We start from the raw sequence: 23,787 nt of genomic DNA on the forward strand, positions 1-23,787 counted from the left end.
GATTTGAATGTGTCTGTACAAGGCCTTTATGCGAATTGGAGTTTGTGGCAGAAACAAGGCAAGAGTAGAGTACCGTTAGGTTTCTGGACCAAAAAGTTACCTGATGCTGGTGAGCGTTATACACCTTTTGAGAAACAGTTACTTGCATGTTATTGGGCTCTGGTGGATACCGAGCAATTGACTTTGGGACATGATATAGTTTTGCGACCTGAAATTCCTATCATGCAGTGGGTTATGAGTTCGCCGAAAACTCACCGAATTGGACACGCTCAAGAGGCGAGTGTGATTAAATGGAAATGGTATATACAAGACAGGGCACGTGTGGGACAAAAAGGAGTTGCATCTTTGCATGAGCAGGTGGCGCGGGCGCCATCGACTGAGACTGAGAGTGAATGTTCCGTACCTTTAGTACAGGAGTCTCCTGTTAAGTGGGGTAGACCCTTTGATGATTTGTCCGCGGAGGACAGAAACCATGTCTGGTTTACGGATGGTTCAGCAAGGTTCATAGGGACGAAACGGCATTGGAAGGCAGTGTCCTATAATCCGATCACACAAAAATTGCTGAGTACAACTGGTGAGGGTAAGAGCAGTCAATTTGCTGAACTCTATGCTGTTTATCAAGTTCTGAAACAAGAGTTACCTGGCACATGTCATATTTTCACCGATTCTTGGTCTACTGCCAATGGACTGGCAGTTTGGTTACCGACTTGGCATTCCCATAGTTGGAAATTGCATTCAAAAGAACTGTGGGGAAAAGAATTATGGCAGGAAATTTGGGAAATGCTCCCACAGAGTACTGTTACAATCTTCCATGTGGATGCTCATACCCCGATAGACTCTCTTGACAAATTCTTTCATAACATTGCAGATGAGAAATCTAAAATTGCTGAGGCAGTGGTGGACAGGCAAGATTCTGATATTGCGGGATTGGCGAAATGGGCCCACCAGAAAGCAGGACACTTTGGAGAGAAAGCCACTAGCAGGTGGGCTGCTGATCGAGGAATTTATATTCCCCTAGATTTAATCAAAAATGTTATTCTACATTGTCCCATTTGTCAGCATATCAGGCAGCGCAAAGTGCCCCAAATTGTTAAAGGTCATTTACATCGCGGGAAATTGCCCGCTCAAATTTGGCAGATTGATTACATCGGTCCACTTCCTATGAGTAGGAATTGTCAATATGTTTGCACTATTGTTGATACATACAGTGGCCTGTTGGTGACCCTTCCCTGTAAGCAAGCTACCCAATTGAATACTATTAAAACATTGGAATTGATTATGATGTATTATGGTGTGCCATTCCAAATTCAATCTGATAATGCATCCCATTTTCGTGGAAGATTGGTACAGGAATTCTGTGTGGAAAACAATATTGAATGGGTGTTTCATATACCATATTATCCACAGGCCTCGGGTTTTGTGGAGAGGTTGAATGGCCTGCTGAAAGATCAGTTACGTAAATTAACAGATGACAAGTATAAGAATTGGCGAGACTTTTTGCCTCAAGCGCTATTGATTTTGAATAACCGTCCTTTTCTAAATGCTGAATCCCCACTTATGCGTTTGTTTCCTCCGAATGTTGATGCTAAGCCCAATGAAATCAGTGAGACTGTGATGTACTGGGAAATTACTCCCGGAGCTTTGGCTCCATGTAGAGCGACCCCAGGGTCGGCAGGTTTAGACTTGCATGCCATGGATGACACCGTTATAAAAAGTAAGGATCGAGTCATCATTGAAACTGGTGTTGGTGTTCATATACCAACTGGGAATTTCGGATTAATAGCCCCTAGATCGGGGCTGGCTGTAAAAGGCGTTCAGGTGCTTGGAGGAATCATTGACAATGATTATCAGGGAGAGATTAAGGTGCTCCTACTGAATAGCAGTGAGGTTGACATACTGATACATCAAACTGACCGAGTGGCTCAATTGTTAATAATGCCTGTTTTCAGTGGTGAGATCACAAAAGGCACTGCTCCAACGTTGCTAACTGTACGAGGCCAGAAAGGTTTTGGCTCCACAGATAATCCTGGGGCCAGAGTTTGGGTGCAGTCGCCTAAGAATCCCCCTGAACAAGCAGAGGTCATTGCAACCGGTCAAGACAACACCAATTTAGTTATGAGACCAGGGAAAGATAGCTGGGAAGCAGTCCCGGCTGATAAATGTTACTTACGAGAATGAATAATGCCTGTATTTGATTCTCTTTAAGATCATTCTTTGGACTGTTGCTGCAGGATGTGTCGGCGTTGGACTCCTTTTGGGCTGGTACGACGAGAGAGGAGGGATCCCATCAACCCGGGCTGAGTTGAGAACCCGAGTGTCGCGTTCCTTCGCTGCGTGGGATTCGTCGTCGAACTTTTGGACTACGTTAGCCAAACGAGTGACTAAAGCCCCTCATTTCTGCCTGACACCGATGAGATCAGTGACTGACATTCTAGCGACTTGTTTAGTTGCTGTCCCTGCTTCATTGGAGACTTTGACTCATATTTTCAACATATCGAATGCTCGCCCCAATGTTCTTCTGGGCGATTTTGCTACCCATGAGTATTGCCCCTTGTGTACTGTACTGTCAGACCCGATACCCCCCATCCAGTCCCAAATAGTTACCTATAATATCACACAGGGTGATTTGTGTTTTTTCCTTACTTGTGATCCTAGTGCGATTTCTGAATGTATGCGTTTAAGATTGAAAGGTGCCACTTCATTCACCGCTCATGAACGAACTTTGTGCCTTCAAAGGACACCGTAAACATGTACTTCTATTCAGAATAACATGACTTGCAAGAGTTTGGTAGTTACCCCTAGCCATTATCGCACGATGTTACTACCTGCCGGATGGCTTTTCTCATGTGGTAATACTTCCTGGCCATATATCCCCGCAAATATTTCTGGAGGCCCTTGTGCCATTACTAGACTGAGCTTGTTAATGTTTTCATCACATCCGAATGCCAACTCTCGTGTGATTCGAGATACAGTGAGGTTACAGGAGGATTGTGACTCATCTTTGCATTTATATTCTAAGTCTGAATACCTTAGCCTGGCTATTTCAATTGTTGGTGTTCCTGCTTTGGCAGTTTATAATGCCAAATCTATTGGGAAAATGGCCTGCTGGATGGTAAAATCCATTAATCATACTTCTACAGTCCTGTCTGACATGCTATTAGACGCCCAGGGTGAACGTAGAGCTATCTTGCAAAATAGAGCGGCCATTGATTATCTTTTGCTTAAAAATGGACACGATTGTTCTGATTTTGAGGGTCTTTGTTGTTTTAACTTGTCTGATCATACAAAATCCATTCAAGCTCACATTGATAAACTACATGACTTGACAGAAGAAGTTAGAAAACACATTGACCAGGGCTGGTTTGACTGGCTCTTTAATTGGTTACCTGATTTGCATATGTTACGTCAGATATTAGGAGGTATTCTGGTTACTATTGGCATTTTGATTTCTATCTGTTGCTTTATTCAGTGTATTCCTTCACTACTTCAATTCTGCACACCTGGTACTAGACATAGATCAGTTAGTTTTGTTTCATATTATTCTTCCACAGATATTAGTTCTGTTTAATGAATGTATAATAGACTGAAGTCAAGGGTGAAATGTTCTGCTCGATTTTCCCGGCCTTCTTGTGAGGAAAGGTGATTGAATGTGACTTCAGTCTCTTACCTTTCAAGTCTAAGGGTTAGAGTAGTGAATGGAGCCTATTTACTAGGCACTTCGACATGATCCTGTGCTCTTCCCCATAGATCAGGGCTTGCACACATAGCCTAGGGGATAGATTCGTTAGTATTAGGGATAACCTGTCCTGTAGTGAGGGTATTTCATGGAGCCGTGCTGAATTCAGGCCAGGTAGGCCTCAAATGGGAGAGACTCCATCTTTCTTTCTGCTCCGGCAGCTTGGGATGCTTCTAGGTCAAATGTAATGTTTTAGTTAGGAGGTGTTATTCGCTTGGAGAGAACCGGTTCAGGCCGGCCCTTATCGAAGGATTGTATTTTTCTTCATGCCGAAGACACTACATCAGGCCGGCCGGCTGGGAACGTGTCCTTGGTACGGGGAGGTACAAGAATTTGGTGGGCGGCAGGTTACGGGCCGGAATTTTCCATGAGGAAACGCACCTCTATATTAGTGAAAGTCTGAGGCAGTTACAAAGTCAGTCCGTAGGCGGCATCTAGCCGTTAGCAATAAAGCTACTACTTATTCCAGGGAAGACAGACGCCATCTTGGAGGCGGAGAAAAACCGAGAGACAGATACTCTCCTAGCAGAATAGCCAGAGAGGAGAGAGTAGCCGATAAGGAAGAGGTCCCAGTGACTCGGAGAAGGGTGAAGGGAACAGCGCATAGTGGTGCAGACGTGTATCCGTGACTGCGGAGGTGTGACTTCCAGGCGAGCCGAGGCACAGACGAGACGGGAACCTAGATGACCACTGAGTGCAGGCTACACACTACTAAGGTGATGTCGACCCTTTCTTATTAGAGTGTACAACTTAATCTTTCACTTTTCTTTGCAGGTTATGTGTTATATTGTAATGTTATGTGATTGCGTATGTAATGAGTAATAAAGTACCCAGTTTGTAGTGAACCAACATGTGCTGCGTGTTCTTGTATGAGAGGGTAGCCTATTTTTCTAGTCAGCTGCGGCTACATGAACAGATGTTAACGCTGATCAGGTAAGTGGTAACTGAATAAGGGAGAGAGGAGCCCCTCGAACCGGAGAACAGGCTATGCTCGAACTGGCAGTCCTTGTGTGATCTGATGAATAGTGAGACTGATCCCCTTTTTGTATGTTATGGTGATCATAGGATGAACTATCGTATGAACTGTCGTCTGGGTAGAGAGGTCTGGATCCGTATGGGATCGCGAGGCCGCCGATTGTGCTGAGACTGCCGTCTGGGTAGAGAGGTCTGGATCCGTATGGGATCGCGAGGCCGCCACTTGTGCTGAGACTGCCGTATGGGCAGAGAGGTCTGGATTCGTATGGGATCGCAAGGCCGCCATTTGTGCTGAGACTGTCGTATGGGCAGAAAGGTCTGGATTCGTATGGGATCGCGAGGCCGCCACTTGTGTTGAGACTGTCGTATGGGCAGAGAGGTCTGGATTCGTATGGGATCGCGAGGCCGCCACTTGTGCTGAGACTGTCGTATGGGCAGAGAGGTCTGGATCCGTATGGGATCGCGAGGCCGCCGATTATAAGAGGTCTTGGTATGTATGAGTAGGAATTCCCTGTCCTTAGGTGGTAGATATATGTGGTTAACTATTGTAAATAGGCCCTAGGGAGGGGGAGAGGGTAACGTTCTGGCTGGGTTAGTGAGGCTCTGATGAGCGGGTTCTATCTGATCCGAAAACCCAAGCAGAACAGGCGTGCAAGTTGTCTTTCAGGATATCAGTCAGTGGTGTCCTGCTTGTGATTTGCAAACAAGCCCTAGCAGGGCCTTGTGCTCCCCACAGCAGGAGCCAGTGTCAGCCATCTTGTCAGTTATTTTCCACTCCCTGTGATGTGGGCATGTTTCAGAGAGGTCTTGATGGGCCAATCAGGAGGGGGAGCATCATCTGTGACTACAGACCCCATCATGCTTTTGGCTACACTCACTTCACCTGCATCCCCACTATTCCTTCCTGACAGTCAAATGCACTGTGAGGTGGTGTTTTTGTGGTGGGAAACTGTCTGGCAGTGTCTATTTGGCTTAGTGCCACTGGCTTGCTCTATTTGTTTGTAGGTTGGTGCATGTCATGACACAGTCCCCAGTCACTATGAGATGGCAGGTATTGTGTGTGTCTGACTGGCATACACATCGTGGTATGTTTATCTATTGGTTAGTGTAGCTTTGCTTGTGGTGCATGGTTTCACTGTCCCCTTGCCACACAATCTTGGGTATGTTGTCAGTGTACTCACCAGGCTCTGGGATGCCTGTTAGGCCATGGACGCTCTCTGGTGGTAGGATGTCCCACACCTTCTCCTCCCAGGTCCTGAAGTAGACTGGTTTGGCAGGAGGGCCACCGCCGGTGCGCTGACTCAAGGCGTGATCTTTCTCGATGAGTTTCTTGACCCTCCTGCGCACGTCATACCACCTGGTCTGGATATCTTCCTTTGTGCGCAACGTTGGTGCTTGTGCGTTCACCTTGTCCATGATCCTCGCCCACATCTTCGTTTTCTGTGAGATGGGGGTCCTTTGTATTAATGTACCAAACAAATGTAGCTCTACTCTGATGATCTCGTCTACCAGCACATCTAACTCACTATCTGTGAAATTTGGATTCTTCTTTGGAGGCATGGTGATGGGTGGTGGTGGTGGGGGATGTGTGTGTGAGGGTGCAAGTGATGTTGGGTTGGTATTGGTTTTGCTGTGTGTATGTGTGTGTGCGCTTTTGTATGAGGTGCTGATGGTGTGTGAGTTGTGTGATGGGTGAGTTGTGAGTGTGTCTGTGGTTGCTGTGTACTGGTGTTTGCTGCTGGCTGTGTCTCCTGTTTGCAAGGGATGATGGTAGTGATTGTAGTCCTTTATATAGTTGGAGTTGTGGGTGTGTCTTTGTCCATTTTTTTTTTGTGGTATTTATTGGCTTTGTCATTGCTTGTTTGGTCCTTTTTTTGTCTTTTTTCTTTTGTGTTTTGTCAGAAACGGACACTGCTGTTGTCTCGTGCGGGCTTCTCCGCCTCGTTCACGCTGTCTGTCTTCTGTGTTTGGTACGCGTCGCTCGCGGTGGTCTCTATTGCTTGTGTGCCCGGTGGTCTGTGCGTGTCGGTCGTGCGGCTTGGTCTCCGTGCGAGTCGGTCTGGTTTTACATGCATTGCATCGTACTGCGCTAATCATACATCGCGGGTACGGGTCAGTCGGGTTCATTCCGGGTTCGTGTCGGTCAGTGAAAATCGCGTTGGTTTTCCGGCCGGATCACTATTTTCCCTACGGCTCGGTCGTACGGCTTGTATTCCGTAAGTGTCGGTCGTAATTCACACGCGTTGCATCGTACTGCACGGGTTGTACGGCGCTGGTCCGTGTCGGTCGGTTCGTTTTGCGGCCGGAATCGGAATAGGCCCCTTTATGTTAATTAATTTTTGCATATTTTAGTTCCGTGGCGGGTTGTGGGTTTATAAGGGAACAGGGTGGGAAGTAATTTAATTATAATATATTTAATAATCATTTTTTAGAAGTTATTAATTAAAAAAAAAAAAAAAATATTGCGTTTTAGTTCCGTAGTGGGTTGTGGGTTTATAGGGGGATAGGGTGGGAAGTAATTTAATTTGAATTAATTAATTAATAATTGTATTAATTAATAGTTTTGTATTTAAAATTTTAAATTGTTAATTGTGCTAAATAATCTGTTACTAATTAAATATTAATTGTTTATTAATAATTAATAATTAATTGGTAAATATGTTTACTATGTCAATGTTTTGAGGAGCGGGTCGTGGTTTTATAGGGGATTAGGATGGGAAGTAATTTAATTAGGATTAATTAATGAATAATTGTATTAATGAATATTATGTAATTAATATTCGATATTGTTAATTGTGGTAAAACGTTATTAATTAGTTATTAATTGGATATTCATTATTAATAAATAATTAGGCAATAGGTTAATTATGTAAAAAAAAATATGAGTTGGTTGTGGGTTGATAGGGGAGTAGGGTGGGAAGTAATTCAATTTTAATAACATTTTAATTATTTTTTTATTTACAATATTTATTTAAAGCTATTTTATAGTGTTAATTGTGTAAACTAATTTATTTTTGATTGTTTTTAATTTGCTTGTTAATTGTTATTAGTTAATTAATTAATTGTTAAATAATTATGTTTACAATATTGACGGTGAGGTTTATAGGGGGATAATAGTGGGAGGTAAATTATTTTTGAAAAATTAATTATTTGTTAATTAATGTTAATTATTTTGCAGGAGTGGGAATACTAAATTATTCCCCTCCGCCATCCAACACTTTCCCTACTGTTACACTTGGTGGAGAGGGACTAGTAAATTATTCCCACCCACTATCCAATACTTCCCCTACTGTTGCACTCGCTGGAGTGGGAATAGTAATTTTTACCCACCCACTATCCAACACTTTCTCTAGTGTTGCACTCAATGGAGTGGGAATAGTAATTTTTACCCACCCGCTATCCAACATTTCCCCTACTGTTGCACTCGCTGGAGTGGGAATAGTAATTTTTACATACCCACTATCCAACACTTTCCCTACTGTTGCACTCGCTGGAGTTGGAGTAGTAATTTTTATCTACCCGCTATCCAACACTTTCCCTACTATTGCACTCGCTGGAGTAGGTATAGTAACTTTTACCCACCCGCTATCTAAAACTTTCTCTACTGTTACACTCGTTGGAGTGGGAATAGTAACTTTTACCCACCCGCTATCCAATACTTTCCCTACTGTTGCACTCACTGGAGTGGGAATAGTAAATGTAACCCCCTGCTATCCAACACTTTCCCTACTGTTACACTCGTTGGAGTAGAAATAGTAATTTTTACCCACCCGCTATCCTACACTTTCCCTTCTGTTGCACTCACTGGAGTGGGATTAGGAAATTATGCCTGTTAGACCTGGCATCATTGGCATGAGTCTCTCCTCCATTATTTTCTGTTTGCCTCCTCTGTTTACGATGTTTTTGCTGGATTATTGCTTTGGGCACTGTGCCACTGCTGATCAGTGCCACAGTGCAAGTGCTCCCTATGTTAAATTGTTACATTGATTGGTGTTACCATGATTGGCTTGGTTGACTTACTGTTCAGACCCTAGTCTAGTGCACTGCGTGTGCCAAGGGCGTGTAAGTTAACTGCTGCTGGTGGGCTTGCAGCACTGGTTGTGCCACCCACAGAAGCAGCGTGTAAAATGTGTCTCAGGCCTGCCACCGCAGCGCCTGCGTGCAGTCCCTGACTGCCATGTCGACTTGGCAAGGAAACCTACTTGCCAGTCTCTAAACCTTCACTTTGCCACATTTCAGACACCTCTATGGTAGGCCCTAGGGCAGGGTGCATTGTTGGTAAAAGGTAGGTCATGCCCTGATGTGTGTGACATGACCTAATAGTGAATTACAGCCATTTTCGTTTTTCACTATTGAAGGGCTACCTGCCTCCAATAGGCCAGACTGGGCAGACTGATTATTAACTCCATTATAATCTATCTGACTCAGGGAGCATGGTAGCAAGTCGAGTTTAGTATCCCTGAACTCAGAATTTAATAACACACCCTTTAGGATGGATGGTTTTTAAATTCTATGTTTGAAAATAGCACTTTTAGAAAGTGGCTATTTTCTTGTCCAACTATCTACCGGTCTCTGCTGGTTTGGTGTGTGTGTCAGGGGCTGGGTGGCTCCAGAGGTCTGAATGAGTCAGTGTGGGGTGAATGGGGCGTTTACACATAGAGTGAGGGAAGAGTAGCCTGCCCTGCCTGACACAATACTGGCTCCGCCTCCTGCTGGGCGGCTGAGGACTCTGCCCTGCTCAGTGAATAGGCCAGGTGCCTCTGCCTGGCAACACCCCCAACAAACCTGAGCTGATGGGAATCTCCCTGCTTGGACAAAGGGAACAAAGGGAAAAAGGGGTATAAGAGAAGGACCCCTGAACCAAGAACTCAGATCACTTCTGACAAGGAAACCTGTACCAAGGACAAGAAGCCTGCTGATCTAAGGACTTGCCTCCCCTTTCTGCCAGAGTGCTGTTTTGCTGTGGAGGAACCTGAAAGCTGCTTCTTTATTTTTGCCAAGGAACAAGGAGAGAGGAACTTGGTGTGTACTCTCTGAACACTTGCTAGGACATCTCCAAGGACTGGAAGAGTGCCAGTCTCCTGTGAAGTCACAGGGCCAAAGGACTTCACCATCTGCTGAATTGCTGAATTGCTGGAAAGTGTTGTTTCCAGTACACAAGGGAAAATCTGCAGTCTCGACGCCGGCCGCCGGCCGCCGGGCCCGATCGACGCCAGCAGCGACGCCAGTGAGCAGTGGGTATCGGCCCCGGCTCCAAGTGACCCCGTCTCGACGCCGGTATCAACGCCAGTGAGGAGTGAGTATCGGCTCCACCTCCAAGCGACCCCGTCCCGACGCCGCTGCTGATCGCATCGACTCGACACTCTTCTCGACGCCGTGAGCGCTGCTCCGGCCCGACATCCCTCGACGCCGCTGCAGATCGACCCGACTCCGAGGCACGATCGACGCCGACCCCGATGCCGACATCTCGACGCCGTGGATCATCGTTTTCTTCATTTCTCAAGGTACTGTACTTGTGGGGTCTGTTGCAACTCCAGGCTCGACGTAGCGCTCCTCGCGGTCGACGCCGAACCTTGGGAATCCTGTAGACTCGACGTCGTGTGACTCCTGTGGGGGTCACATTGTTGCCAAAGAACCGTGCTCAGAAGAATACTTTGCTAAAGAACTATTTGCCAAGAAGAAACCTTACTTGAACTATTATTTTTCCTTCCAAAGAGTATTTATTAAGACTGTGGTATATTTTTGTCGTTATTTGGTCTTGTGCTAAGCCTTATATAAAAATACTATTTTTATAATAACTTCTGTGTCGTGTCCATCTGTAGTGTATTCACTTTATTACTGTATGTGGTCATAAATGCTTAACACACTGCCTCTGAGATAAGCCTGTCTGCTCTGCCAAGCTACCAAGGGGGTAGCAGGGGTTATCTGAGTGTGTAATCCCCTTTCCCTGACTAGAGTTGGTTGGTCCCTATTTGTCAGAAGTGTATACCTCTGCCAACTAGAGACCGCCGGTTCTAACATTGGTGGTCAGCGGTGAGGATTGAACTTTGCATTTATGACTCATGTGCAGTGATTAGTGTACGCTACATAGTGAAAGCAGACCATAACGCAGCCACAATCTGTTTTTGGTAGGATATTCTATTTTTGTTCTCCGCTTTCCTGGAGCTTATTTTCTTAAACACTGCCAGTTTTGACCATGGAGAATGCCGGAGCTGCTACACCTGTGGAGAATGTAGTGGGGGAATTCGATAAGGAGAAGATAGATTCCTACACGCTAAAAGATCTAAAAGGATTTTGCAAGCAGTTTAAAGTTCCTACCACAGGTGTCTCAAAGAAAGATGGCTTCCTCAAAGCGCTGAAGGCCTGGTTAGAGGCCAGAAATCCCTCTGATCCGGTGGTGGTACCGGAAGAGGAAGAAGAAGAGGAAGAGGAAGAGCCCACAGGTGGGCCAGTGTCATCTCCAGGCAGTAGTGCGTCCTCTAGGAGCCTTTCCCCCGAAGAATTAGAAGACAGGGAGAAGGAGAGGGGGTACAAGTTGGAAATGGCAAAACTTAAATTAGGAGGGCAGTTGGAATTAGAGAATGCAAGAAGCAAGAGAGAAGCTGAAATGGAGAGCAAAAGATTAGATTTTGAGAGAGAGAAATTAGCGTTTGAACGTGAGAAGATGGTGAGGGAGATGGAGCTTAAAACTAAGAGTTTAGAGTTGAATCCCTCTGGTGGCAGCACTCCATCTGTGCCTGCAGAAAGTAGGTTTTATTTTCCTAAAGATGTGATCAAGGATTACAGTAAGAATGAAGATATTAGCCAATGGTTTAAAGCGTATGAGTTAGCATTGTTGGCCCACCGGGTCCCTGAGAAGGATTGGGGAACGGGGTTGTGGAGCCGCTTTACAAACGAGGCGAGAGATACCTTGTTGAGCCTTCCTGCTGAGGATAGGATGTCTTATACTCATATGAAAGATGCTTTAATGCTGAGATATGGCTTAACTCCAGAAAAGTACAGACAAACCTTTAGAGAATGTAAGAAGTTGCCTGGTACTACGTGGGTTGAATATGTGTCTTTTTTCTGCAGAACCATGGCTGGTTGGATAAAGGGTAGCAAGGTTGATAGTTATGATGCTCTTTATGATTTGTTTGCTTGGGAGCACTAGAAAACTTGCTGAGGAGGCGGACCGCTGGGTCAGTACCAGGGTCCACAAGGGTCCAGTGGGAGACTCAGCCAAAGGTGGGCAGGGTCCCCAGCAGAAGAGTGGGGGGGACAGGGGTAAACAGAGGGAGTTTCAGAAAGGGCCCCAAAGTAGTCCCCAAGGGAACCAAGGGAAGGGTTCCCAGCCTCCCCCTGTAAAGAAGCCAGAGGCCCCGACAGGTAAACCTGTTCACAGGGGCCCCATGACCTGCTATGCCTGTAAGCAGGTGGGACACCGTTATTATGATCCCCAGTGTCCCATGAAGGATTCGAATGCACCGCCGCGTGCACCCCCTCGGCAGGTAGCGAGTGTAGCCCTGGGAGGGGAGGAGATGGGTGCCCCCGGTGGGTGGGGTCCCGCAGAAATGTCCCTGGTCTCTTTAGGAGACGTGGAAATGGTCCCTCCAACCCCTCTGCCTAGTAACACTAAGAAATATAGGCAGTGGGTGACCATTAATGGCCATAGGGTGGAAGCTCTCAGAGACACCGGAGCGAGTGTGACAGCTGTCAAGTGTCACTTGGTGTCCAGAGAGCAGGTGGTCCCTCATGCATTCTACCCCGTTGTAGCTGCTGACAACTCACAGAGTCAGTGTGAGGTAGCTCAAGTTCCCTTTGAGTGGGGGGGGGTCTCAGGTACTCTTCAGGTTGCTGTGAGGCCCGCCATGCCTGTTGATTGTCTCTTGGGCAATGATTTGGAGGACTCCCCTTGGGCTAAGGTGGAGAGAAAATCGCATCTGGAAATGTTGGGTCTGCCTGAGTGGGTGTGTGCGACCACCCGGTCCATGTCAGTCAGTAAGGGTGTTGATGGGGCCCTGGAGCCTGAAAGTATGGCCCAGGTCCCAACCGTGAAGAGAAGAGGCAGGGGGCGCGGGAAACCATCCCCCATCGTTCCCGTGGTCCAGGAGGGAGCAGACCCTGAGGGGGATGCCCTGGAACCGACAGGAGAACAAGTGGCCGAACTGGGAGACCTGCCCGAGCTGACCCATTGGCAGCAGGATGGCGGTCCCTCCAGGGAGGAATTTTGTGCTGAACAGAAAGTGTGCCCTTCTCTTGCGGGGATGAGGCAGCAGGCCTCAGCCCAAACGACAGGTGATCAGTCAGGATCACATTGGGTCTACTGGGAGAACGACCTCCTGTATAGCGAGCCTAAGGCTGCTGAACCTGGGTCAGCCCGTGTGCTGGTGGTACCCCAGCGCTTCAGAGCCTTCCTACTGGGGTTGGCTCATGACGTTCCGTTAGCTGGACATCTGGGGCAGGACAAGACCTATGACAGGCTTGTCACCCATTTTTATTGGCCACAGATGAGAAGGGATTCAGATATCCATTGTAGGACCTGTCAAACTTGCCAGGCAAGTGGGAAAAGTGGGCGGAAGCAGAAGGCTCCCCTCCAACCTTTTCCCGTCGTCAGTACCCCCTTTGAGCGAGTGGGAATTGACATTGTGGGGCCACTGGACCCCAAGACAGCCATGGGCAACAGGTTTATCCTGGTCTTGGTGGACCATGCCACCCGGTACCCGGAAGCCATCCCTCTCCGAACAGTGACGGCCCCCGTGGTGGGACGGGCACTGATGGGTGTTTTCTCCCGCATGGGGTTCCCGAGAGAGGTGGTGTCAGACCGGGGCACCAACTTCATTTCGAATTATATGAAGTCTCTGTGGAAGGAGTGTGGGGTAACCTACAAGTTTACCACTCCTTACCACCCTCAAGGTAACGGGCTGGTTGAGAGATTCAACCGGACCCTAAAAGGCATGATCATGGGTCTTGAAGAACCAATGAGGCGTAAATGGGACGTCCTCTTGCCATGCCTGCTGTTTGCTTACCGTGAGGTGCCACAAAAGTCTCTAGGGTTCAGCCCCTTTGAGCTTTTGTATGGTCACCCGGTAAGAGGACCTTTGAGTCTGGTCAAAGAAGGCTGGGAGCAATCTCCCAGGAAACCTCCCCAGGATGTATATAGTTACATGCTGGCCTTTAGGAACCAGACTCGGCGCTTCAGAGATCTTGCTCAGGCAAATCTGGAGGCCAGCCAGGAAGAGATGAAGCGGTGGTACGATCAGAATGCCACTCTGGTTGAGCTTCAACCTGGTCAGAAAATTTGGGTCATGGCCCCTGTGGAACCTTGTGCGCTCAAGGACAGGTGGACCGGACCATTTGAGGTTGTGGAGAAAAAGAGCGATGTCACCTACTTGGTGGACTTGAAGTCTCCCAGGAACCCCTTAAGGGTCCTGCATGTCAACCGGTTAAAGCCCCACTTAGAAAGGTCCGAAGTGGGCATGCTCCTTGCCACAGATGCTGGGATGGAGGAGGAGAGTGAGCCTCTTCCTGACCTCCTGTGTGCAAAAGAAAAAGATGGGTCAGTGGATGGTGTTGTCCTCTCTGACACACTGACCCCTGAGCAGCAGCAAGATTGTCGCCATCTGTTGGTACAATTCCCTGATCTGTTCTCCTTAATCCCTGGTGTCACTCAGTGGTGTGTCCATGATGTGGACACTGGGGACAGCACTCCTGTGAGGCACAAGGCCTACAGGGTGACTGAAAAGGTCAGAGCATATATCAAGGAGGAGGTCTCCAAGATGTTTGCCTTAGGGGTGGTTGAGTCCTCTAGCAGTCCTTGGGCCAGCCCAGTGGTCTTGGTCCCAAAGGCTGCAGCGCCTGGTGCTTCACCAGAACTTCGGTTCTGTGTGGATTACCGAGGACTCAATTCGGTCACCAAGACTGACGCGCACCCCATCCCCAGAGCTGATGAGCTCCTCGATCGGTTGGGGGCTGCCCGGTACCTTAGTACGTTTGATCTAACGTCTGGGTACTGGCAGATCGCCTTGACTGATGGGGCAAAAGAGAGGTCTGCATTCTCCACACCAGATGGGCACTACCAGTTCCGTGTGATGCCCTTTGGGATGAAGAATGCCCCTGCCACATTCCAGAGGTTGGTTAACCAGGTACTGGCCGGGCTGGAAGATTTCAGCGCCGCCTACCTGGACGACATAGCAGTGTTCAGCGCCAGCTGGGAGGAACACTTGCGCCACCTCCAGGAAGTGTTGTTGGCCCTGCGCAGAGCAGGCCTCACAATCAAGGCTAGTAAGTGCCAGATTGGGCAGGGTTCAGTGGTGTACTTGGGGCACCAAGTAGGGAGCGGCAAGGTGGCCCCCCTGCAACCCAAGATAGATACCATCCTGGCTTGGGAACCGCCCAAAACCCAGACTCAGGTGAGAGCCTTCTTGGGTCTCACGGGTTACTACAGGAGGTTTGTCAAGGGGTATGGCAACATTGTGCACCCCTTGACCTCGCTGACTTCCAGGAAGCAGCCGAGACTTGTGATCTGGACTGACGCCTGTCAGAACGCCTTTGACACCCTGAAAACTGCAATGTGTACAGCACCGGTCCTCCAGGCACCCGACTTTTCAAAAGAATTCATTGTCCAGACAGACGCTTCAGAGCATGGTGTGGGGGCTGTTCTAGCACAGATGAATGAGGAGGGCCGAGACTTACCTGTAGCCTTCATCAGCCGGAGGTTACTTCCCAGGGAACAAAGGTGGAGTGCGATAGAGCGTGAGGCATTTGCTGTGGTCTGGGCGCTGAAGAAGCTAAGACCCTACCTGTTTGGGACTCACTTCCGGGTTCAGACAGACCACAGGCCCCTCAGATGGTTAATGCAGATGAGGGGTGAGAACCCAAAGCTGTTGAGGTGGTCCATTTCCCTACAGGGGATGGACTTTACGGTGGAACACCGCCCTGGTACAGATCACGCCAATGCTGATGGTCTGTCCAGATTTTTCCGCCTTAGTGATGAGGACTCCCTGGGTGAAGGGTAGTTCTCCCCACATTTCAGCTGGAGGGGACACGTGTTAGACCTGGCATCATTGGCATGAGTCTCTCCTCCATTTTTTTCTGTTTGCCTCCTCTGTTTACGATGTTTTTGCTGGATTATTGCTTTGGGCACTGTGCCACTGCTGATCAGTGCCACAGTGCAAGTGCTCCCTATGTTAAATTGTTACATTGATTGGTGTTACCATGATTGGCTTGGTTGACTTACTGTTCAGACCCTAGTCTAGTGCACTGCGTGTGCCAAGGGCGTGTAAGTTAACTGCTGCTGGTGGGCTTGCAGCACTGGTTGTGCCACCCACAGAAGCAGCGTGTAAAATGTGTCTCAGGCCTGCCACCGCAGCGCCTGCGTGCAGTCCCTGACTGCCATGTCGACTTGGCAAGGAAACCTACTTGCCAGTCTCTAAACCTTCACTTTGCCACATTTCAGACACCTCTATGGTAGGCCCTAGGGCAGGGTGCATTGTTGGTAAAAGGTAGGTCATGCCCTGATGTGTGTGACATGACCTAATAGTGAATTACAGCCATTTTCGTTTTTCACTATTGAAGGGCTACCTGCCTCCAATAGGCCAGACTGGGCAGACTGATTATTAACTCCATTATAATCTATCTGACTCAGGGAGCATGGTAGCAAGTCGAGTTTAGTATCCCTGAACTCAGAATTTAATAACACACCCTTTAGGATGGATGGTTTTTAAATTCTATGTTTGAAAATAGCACTTTTAGAAAGTGGCTATTTTCTTGTCCAACTATCTACCGGTGTCTGCTGGTTTGGTGTGTGTGTCAGGGGCTGGGTGGCTCCAGAGGTCTGAATGAGTCAGTGTGGGGTGAATGGGGCGTTTACACATAGAGTGAGGGAAGAGTAGCCTGCCTGACACAATACTGGCTCCGCCTCCTGCTGGGCGGCTGAGGACTCTGCCCTGCTCAGTGAATAGGCCAGGTGCCTCTGCCTGGCAACACCCCCAACAAACCTGAGCTGGTGGGAATCTCCCTGCTTGGACAAAGGGAACAAAGGGAAAAAGGGGTATAAGAGAAGGACCCCTGAACCAAGAACTCAGATCACTTCTGACAAGGAAACCTGTACCAAGGACAAGAAGCCTGCTGATCTAAGGACTTGCCTCCCCTTTCTGCCAGAGTGCTGTTTTGCTGTGGAGGAACCTGAAAGCTGCTTCTTTATTTTTGCCAAGGAACAAGGAGAGAGGAACTTGGTGTGTACTCTCTGAACACTTGCTAGGAAATCTCCAAGGACTGGAAGAGTGCCAGTCTCCTGTTGAAGTCACAGGGCCAAAGGACTTCACCATCTGCTGAATTGCTGAATTGCTGGAAAGTGTTGTTTCCAGTACACAAGGGAAAATCTGCAGTCTCGACGCCGGCCGCCGGGCCCGATCGACGCCAGCAGCAACGCCAGTGAGCAGTGGGTATCGGCCCCGGCTCCAAGTGACCCCGTCTCGACGCCGGTATCAACGCCAGTGAGGAGTGAGTATCGGCTCCACCTCCAAGCGACCCCGTCCCGACGCCGCTGCTGATCGCATCGACTCGACGCCCTTCTCGACGCCGTGAGCGCTGCTCCGGCCCGACATCCCTCGACGCCGCTGCAGATCGACCCGACTCCGAGGCACGATCGACGCCGACCCCGACGCCGACATCTCGACGCCGTGGATCATCGTTTTCTTCATTTCTCAAGGTACTGTACTTGTGGGGTCTGTTGCAACTCCAGGCTCGACGTAGCGCTCCTCGCGGTCGACGCCGAACCTTGGGAATCCTGTAGACTCGACGTCGTGTGACTCCTGTGGGGGTCACATTGTTGCCAAAGAACCGTGCTCAGAAGAATACTTTGCTAAAGAACTATTTGCCAAGAAGAAACCTTACTTGAACTATTATTTTTCCTTCCAAAGAGTATTTATTAAGACTGTGGTATATTTTTGTCGTTATTTGGTCTTGTGCTAAGCCTTATATAAAAATACTATTTTTATAATAACTTCTGTGTCGTGTCCATCTGTAGTGTATTCACTTTATTACTGTATGTGGTCATAAATGCTTAACACACTGCCTCTGAGATAAGCCTGTCTGCTCTGCCAAGCTACCAAGGGGGTAGCAGGGGTTATCTGAGTGTGTAATCCCCTTTCCCTGACTAGAGTTGGTTGGTCCCTATTTGTCAGAAGTGTATACCTCTGCCAACTAGAGACCGCCGGTTCTAACAATGCCCCTCTGCTATCCAACACTTTCCCTTCTGTTGCATTTGTTGTAATGGGAATAGTAAATGATTCCCCTCCACTTTCCTTACTGTTGCACTTTCTGTAGTGGGAATAGTAATTTTATCCCCTACGCTATCCAACTTTTCCCTACTTTTATAGTTAATGTAGCGTAAAATATTTTTTTACAAATAAATATTAATTTTAATATTTTAATTTATTATATATATTTTATTTTTATCTTACAGGTTTATGTAAATATATATATGTATTTATAACTTTTCTTATGTTTCTAACCTTTTATAATTAAATAAAATAAGTATATATTAATATTAAGTTAATATATATATATGTAAAAAAATATGTATTTTAAAAAAAATGTATATTACATTTATCATTTATCCGTTTTTAACATTTTTAACTGATTCTAACTATGTTTTTATTATATTTATTATTTAATTATTTTTATATTATTTTTAAGACATTTAAAAAAACAATATTTTAAACATCGATATTTTAAACAACAATATTTTGGTTTCGATATTTTTGTACTTACCATTGTAGAGATAGGCTGCCGATATTCTATCCATCGATATTGTAGACTCGATATTCCTTAGCTCGTTATTCTATCCGTCGATATTTTGTCAGTGATCCGATTCTCAGATTATTATTTTTTCAAATTTTAGTTTTTATTGATTCCGTTTTATTAATTTTTTTTCATTTTTCATGAGTTTGTTGTGCTTAACTGAACTTCTTTACCAAAAATGCTCGGAGGAAATTCTCCCATTACTCACTGATGTGATCAGTAATGTTGGGATAAATGGGGAGGCTCCTAAATCCTGGAACACAACCAGGATGGTCTTTTTTTTAAAAAAGGGTAAACCGGCGGATCAATGTGGGTCCTACCGACCCATCTCACTCATCAATGCAGATGCCAAAATTTTTGCCAAGGTACTTGCTTCCCGATTAGCTCCACTCATCCCTCTTCTGGTGTCCCCTCACCAACATGGCTTTGTTATGGGAAGAGATACTACTGCCCATATTAATATGGCCATTACCGTATTCGATGTTGCCAGAGTTGGACCCACCCCACTCGGTATGATTCTCTTGGACGCTGAAAAAGCCTTTGACCGAGTGGGGTGGGGATTTCTCTGGTCAACAATGATCACTATGGGATTTCATGGCCGATTTCTTAAATGGCTCCAGGCTTTATATAACCGTCCTTCAGCTACGCTCTGCTATGATGGGCTAACTTCTTCTAGCTTTTTCATCTCTCGTGGCACTCGGCAAGGGTGTCCGTTATCACCCTTGCTCTTCGCGCTATCGCTTGAACCATTTCTCGTGGCATTACAAACGAATCCTAAAATTACCCCTTTCATACACGGTCAGAAACAACTAAAAATAACGGCGTATGCCGATGATATTGCGGTCTATTCAACCAATATCCCATTAGCTATACTGGGAATCACTGAGGAGGCTAACAAATTCGGGTTAGTCTCCGGCTATAAACTTAACTCACATAAAACACAAGTTATTCTTAACTATAAACCATCGATTCAAATAGAAGGGACTTGCAAAACAGCCACTTACCTTGGTATTAAAATCTCTTCAGACACTAATGAGATTATCAAACTTAATTATGAGACTCTTCTTAAAGAAACTGCTACAACTCTAAAAAAATGGCATAAGGTTCCCTTAAGCATGGTTGGTAGGATCAACCTAATTAAAATGAACATACTACCAAAATTCTTATATTTATTTAGGTCCATACCTCTTCTTGTTAGTAATGCATACTTTAAACGGCTTGATGGGATCTTCAGCAGCTACATCTGGGGATACAAGAAGGCCCGCAGGTCAATAAGTCTTCTTAAACTACCACTTAACCAAGGTGGCCTGACCTTCCCCGATTTCAGAGTTTATTATTTTTCTGCTTTCTTGAGCCGTCTCCGTGGCCTGTTTATCCGTAACATACAAACAATATACTGTTACCAATTCGCCCTTGGCGAAGACTCCAATATGTTTCTAGCCAAATCTACTGACCCAAACTACTTCAAGCGGGTAAAATTTAAGACGATCAGAGACACGGTTAAAATTTGGCAACTTATTTTAGCCAAATGTAACACGTCTTTTTTTCATCCTAAACTGTCTCTATGGGCGAATCCCGGTCTTCCGGACATATTTCATGACGGTGTATTTCATAAGTGGAAGGCTGCCGGAATTGAAACACTCGGTGACCTTTATGGTAATGATGGACTATTATCCTTTGAGTCACTAAGAGTAATCTTCAAATTACCTTCAGTTGCACAGTTTAAATATATTCAGATACATGACTACTTAATACGCAAAATAAAGCTACTTAAAATCGAAGATTCAGATATATGGAACTGCTTTTACACTGTTAAGGTTAGATCACTCATCAGTTTAGGCTATAAAGTTCTCACATCGTTCAAACCGGACGACTGCGGGAATATCGCGGATAAATGGAGCTCCCGTTTGGGGTTGAATATCACAGCTAATCAGATATCATCTTCACTTACTAGTTTTAACCGCTCGGTCCAATCTTCCAGCTTACGTATACAACAGTATAAAACGATATTTCAGCTATATTATACTCCGGAAAAAGTTTCAAAATGGTCTAGTAATAGTTCCAGCAGTGACCGGACAAGGTGCCCTAAATGTGACCTGCTAGCCGCTACTCTCGAACACATGATGTTCATGTGTCCCCGACTCACTGAATTTTGGTCTAAAGTTAGCCAGGGTATTACGCAGATCTTGTCACAACCAATCATAATAAGCTTGGCCAATGTTTTGCTTGGCATCCCCCTGCTGAATCATCCATCTATAGCCTCACAAACTGATCTTATTAATATCCTGATTGGGTGTGCCAGACTTACTATCGCTAGGACCTGGATCTCTTGCAACCCTCCACATGTGATGGAGTGGTGGCTTCTTGTCAAAGAAATTCACACCATGGAAACTTCTTTAGCTAAGATCCGAGGCCACAAATTTTTACAAAAAACTAATAGAATCTGGGGCTCATCAACTCTAAGTAAAGACTGAGGGGACTTTTATGGGTGGGGGGGGGTGTTTTTATTTTTTTTTTTTTTTTTTTTTTTTTTTTTTTCTTTCTATGCCATTGAGTCGACTCTGATACAACTGATATGGTTTCTGATCTGAATATACATGCTTTGTATTCCATTGCCTGTTCGACTTGATCAATGTGTTTAATTGCCTGTTATTCTAGCTATTATGTGTTGTCCCGTTCTCCTGTCCTGATTTCAATAAAAAATTTCAAAAAAAAAAAAAAAAACTGAACTTCTTCAGTGAAAAATGGTCCCTTAAAAACTTGAAAGAAATATTTTATTTGGTGCTATTTCTCATAGTGCTTTTTCAACTTGTTTTTCCCAATCCTGGGATTCTGTTTACCGCACCAAAAATACGTTTTCACCAGATGCAGAACAAGGTAAAAATGCAGAGGTGTGGTTTGTTCTTTTCTTCGTTTTGATTTAGGATCACTGCATGGGCATTTTCTGTTGTTCCTCTGACTTGTGTCTTCTTTTGGAGTTTGTCATGTAGGAATTTTTTTTAACACATTCTTGTGCTTTGTATTGTTGATATTCAAAAAGAGTATTAAACACTTTCTCCTCTACTGAACTTTATCTCAGACAGTTTACAAGTTTTACTTCTGATATACAGTTTCTTCTCTCCAGTGGCATGTGTAATAACTTCCCAAACTATGAAGTCTTTGATGTCATTTATTGTCTCTAGAGTCTCACCTGTGCAAAGGAATTTTCTTCATCCCATTGAAAATAAGTAGCAAGGTCTGGTCCAGCAAGCTCCTTCTTTGTTCTAAATTAAATAGATGCAGCGACTCCCAGTAGCAACTGCTATAGAATCTGGAAATAGAAGTAAAGGCTCCCGTTGCTAGGAAACAAGCACATTTTGTTGTGGAGGAGAGTTACGTGAAGTTTCAGCCAAGGAAAACTTCAGAATGCTCTAAAACTTGCCAAAAGTTCAGATGATTTTATTACAGGTGATCGTACTTTGGAGGAAGTCCTGCTGTGCTTGTGAGACATGCCTGGGACTGTACACTCTGGTTCCAATCCATGAACCCTGAATTTTCAAAAAGTATGAATCCTTAGAAATATGACCTCAGTACACTCCTCAATAAAAGTGTTAATGAGGAAATGTTAATTTTTTTTTATAAATGTGTCTACATTTCTAGATTTTAAATAGATTCTGCACAGTTGTGGCACACCCAAATAGCAAATATAACGAAATAGACTGGTATAGTGATAGGTTATACGGCGCCTTAGGAACAATCACACATATATCAGTTCAGGATAGTATTGAGTTACGATGCTGTAAGGTGAGGAGAACCACCAACCTCCCCCAAAGTTGTGGCCAAAGCCAACATAGAAATTCCCCTAATCATCAGCACACGTCTGTAGAGTAATATTAAATACCAATGCACGTATACATAAATTATAAACACAGTTTCAGAAATCTTCTCTTTCGTTTATTCTTTTCTTTCTGATCAGCCAACACGTGTTTCATCGCACAAACTGGGAAATCGTCCCGCGAGTTCCTCAAGGCTTCATTGTCATTGGTAGCAATTTTCTATGTGGTAATAATTCCATCCCACATGCTTTAGACTGCGAGTGAATCTAGTATCCTTGCTTCGAAGTGAGCAAATCTGTGATTTTCAGTAAAAGCACCCCGCTCCGCGCCTTAGTACAGCCGCAACTGGATCAGTCTGTCCGGTCCTCGAGACCCTTAGGACTCTGTGCACTTTACCATTGTTAACCAGTGCTAAAGTGCATGTGCTCATGCCCTAAAACATGATAAAGGTGGTTTACACCTAATTGGCATACGTAATTTACTTATAAGTCCCTAGTAAAGGGGAATACCATATACCTAGGTCCTGTAAATTAAATTCTACTAGGAGGCCTGCAACACTCATTGAGCCACCCACTTAAGTAGCCTTCTAATACATATTCCAGGTCTGCGATTGCAGCCTGAATGCAGTTTTAAACTGCCAATGTGACTTGGCAAAATAATCCCCTTGCCAAGCTTTAAACTCCCCTCTTGTTAATTATAAGTCAACCCTAAGGTAGGCTCTAGGAAGCCTACAGGGCAGTATGTATTGTAATTTAAAGGTTAGGCATGCACTTTATGTTTTACATGTCCTGGTAGTGAAAAGCTACCAGTGTTTTTCAATACTGTTATGTTTACATCTCCTATAGGATAACATTGGGATGCCTTGTTTACATTTAATAAGAGCTACCTTTTGATAGGTAGCAGGCAAGGATTTCATGCTTGGTGTTTGAGAAACTGTAATTTAAAATCCTCTTTGAAAGTAATGTTGTGTTTTGAGTTACAATTTTGAAAATGTCACTTTTATAAAGTTGGTATTTTCCTTTCCTAACTATCTGGTTGGCGTTCACCGCCCAGGCCTAGTCCTAATATATCCTTGTCATTAGGGAACAAAATCTGTGTCACAGATCCTGGTGTGTGTATAGCATAAACATGGGGGTGAAATATCTCGTGCAAAATGCTGCTATATAATAACTGCCACCATGCCATAAATTCCACCTGCACCTAGTTCTATATCAAAAACATACTGCATGCCTGGCCTTTCAAGCCCATGTGTACCATATGAAAAACAAAACTACAAGTCACAGAATTCAGAATGCTGTTAGCTGGCAAACTGAAAGTGACCCTCGTTATTTGGGGCCAGTTGCCAACTAGGCCTTTTGTGCGACTCAAAAGAATTACAACATGTGACCAAAATGCAATACATGCATGAATATGTGCGTATTAAAATAGACAGCACAGTTGTGAACTCATTCTGCCTTTTCAGCAAAAAAAAGTTTACAT

This window comes from Triturus cristatus, chromosome 6 (assembly GCF_964204655.1).
Source record: "Triturus cristatus chromosome 6, aTriCri1.1, whole genome shotgun sequence".
NCBI lineage: Eukaryota > Metazoa > Chordata > Amphibia > Caudata > Salamandridae > Triturus > Triturus cristatus.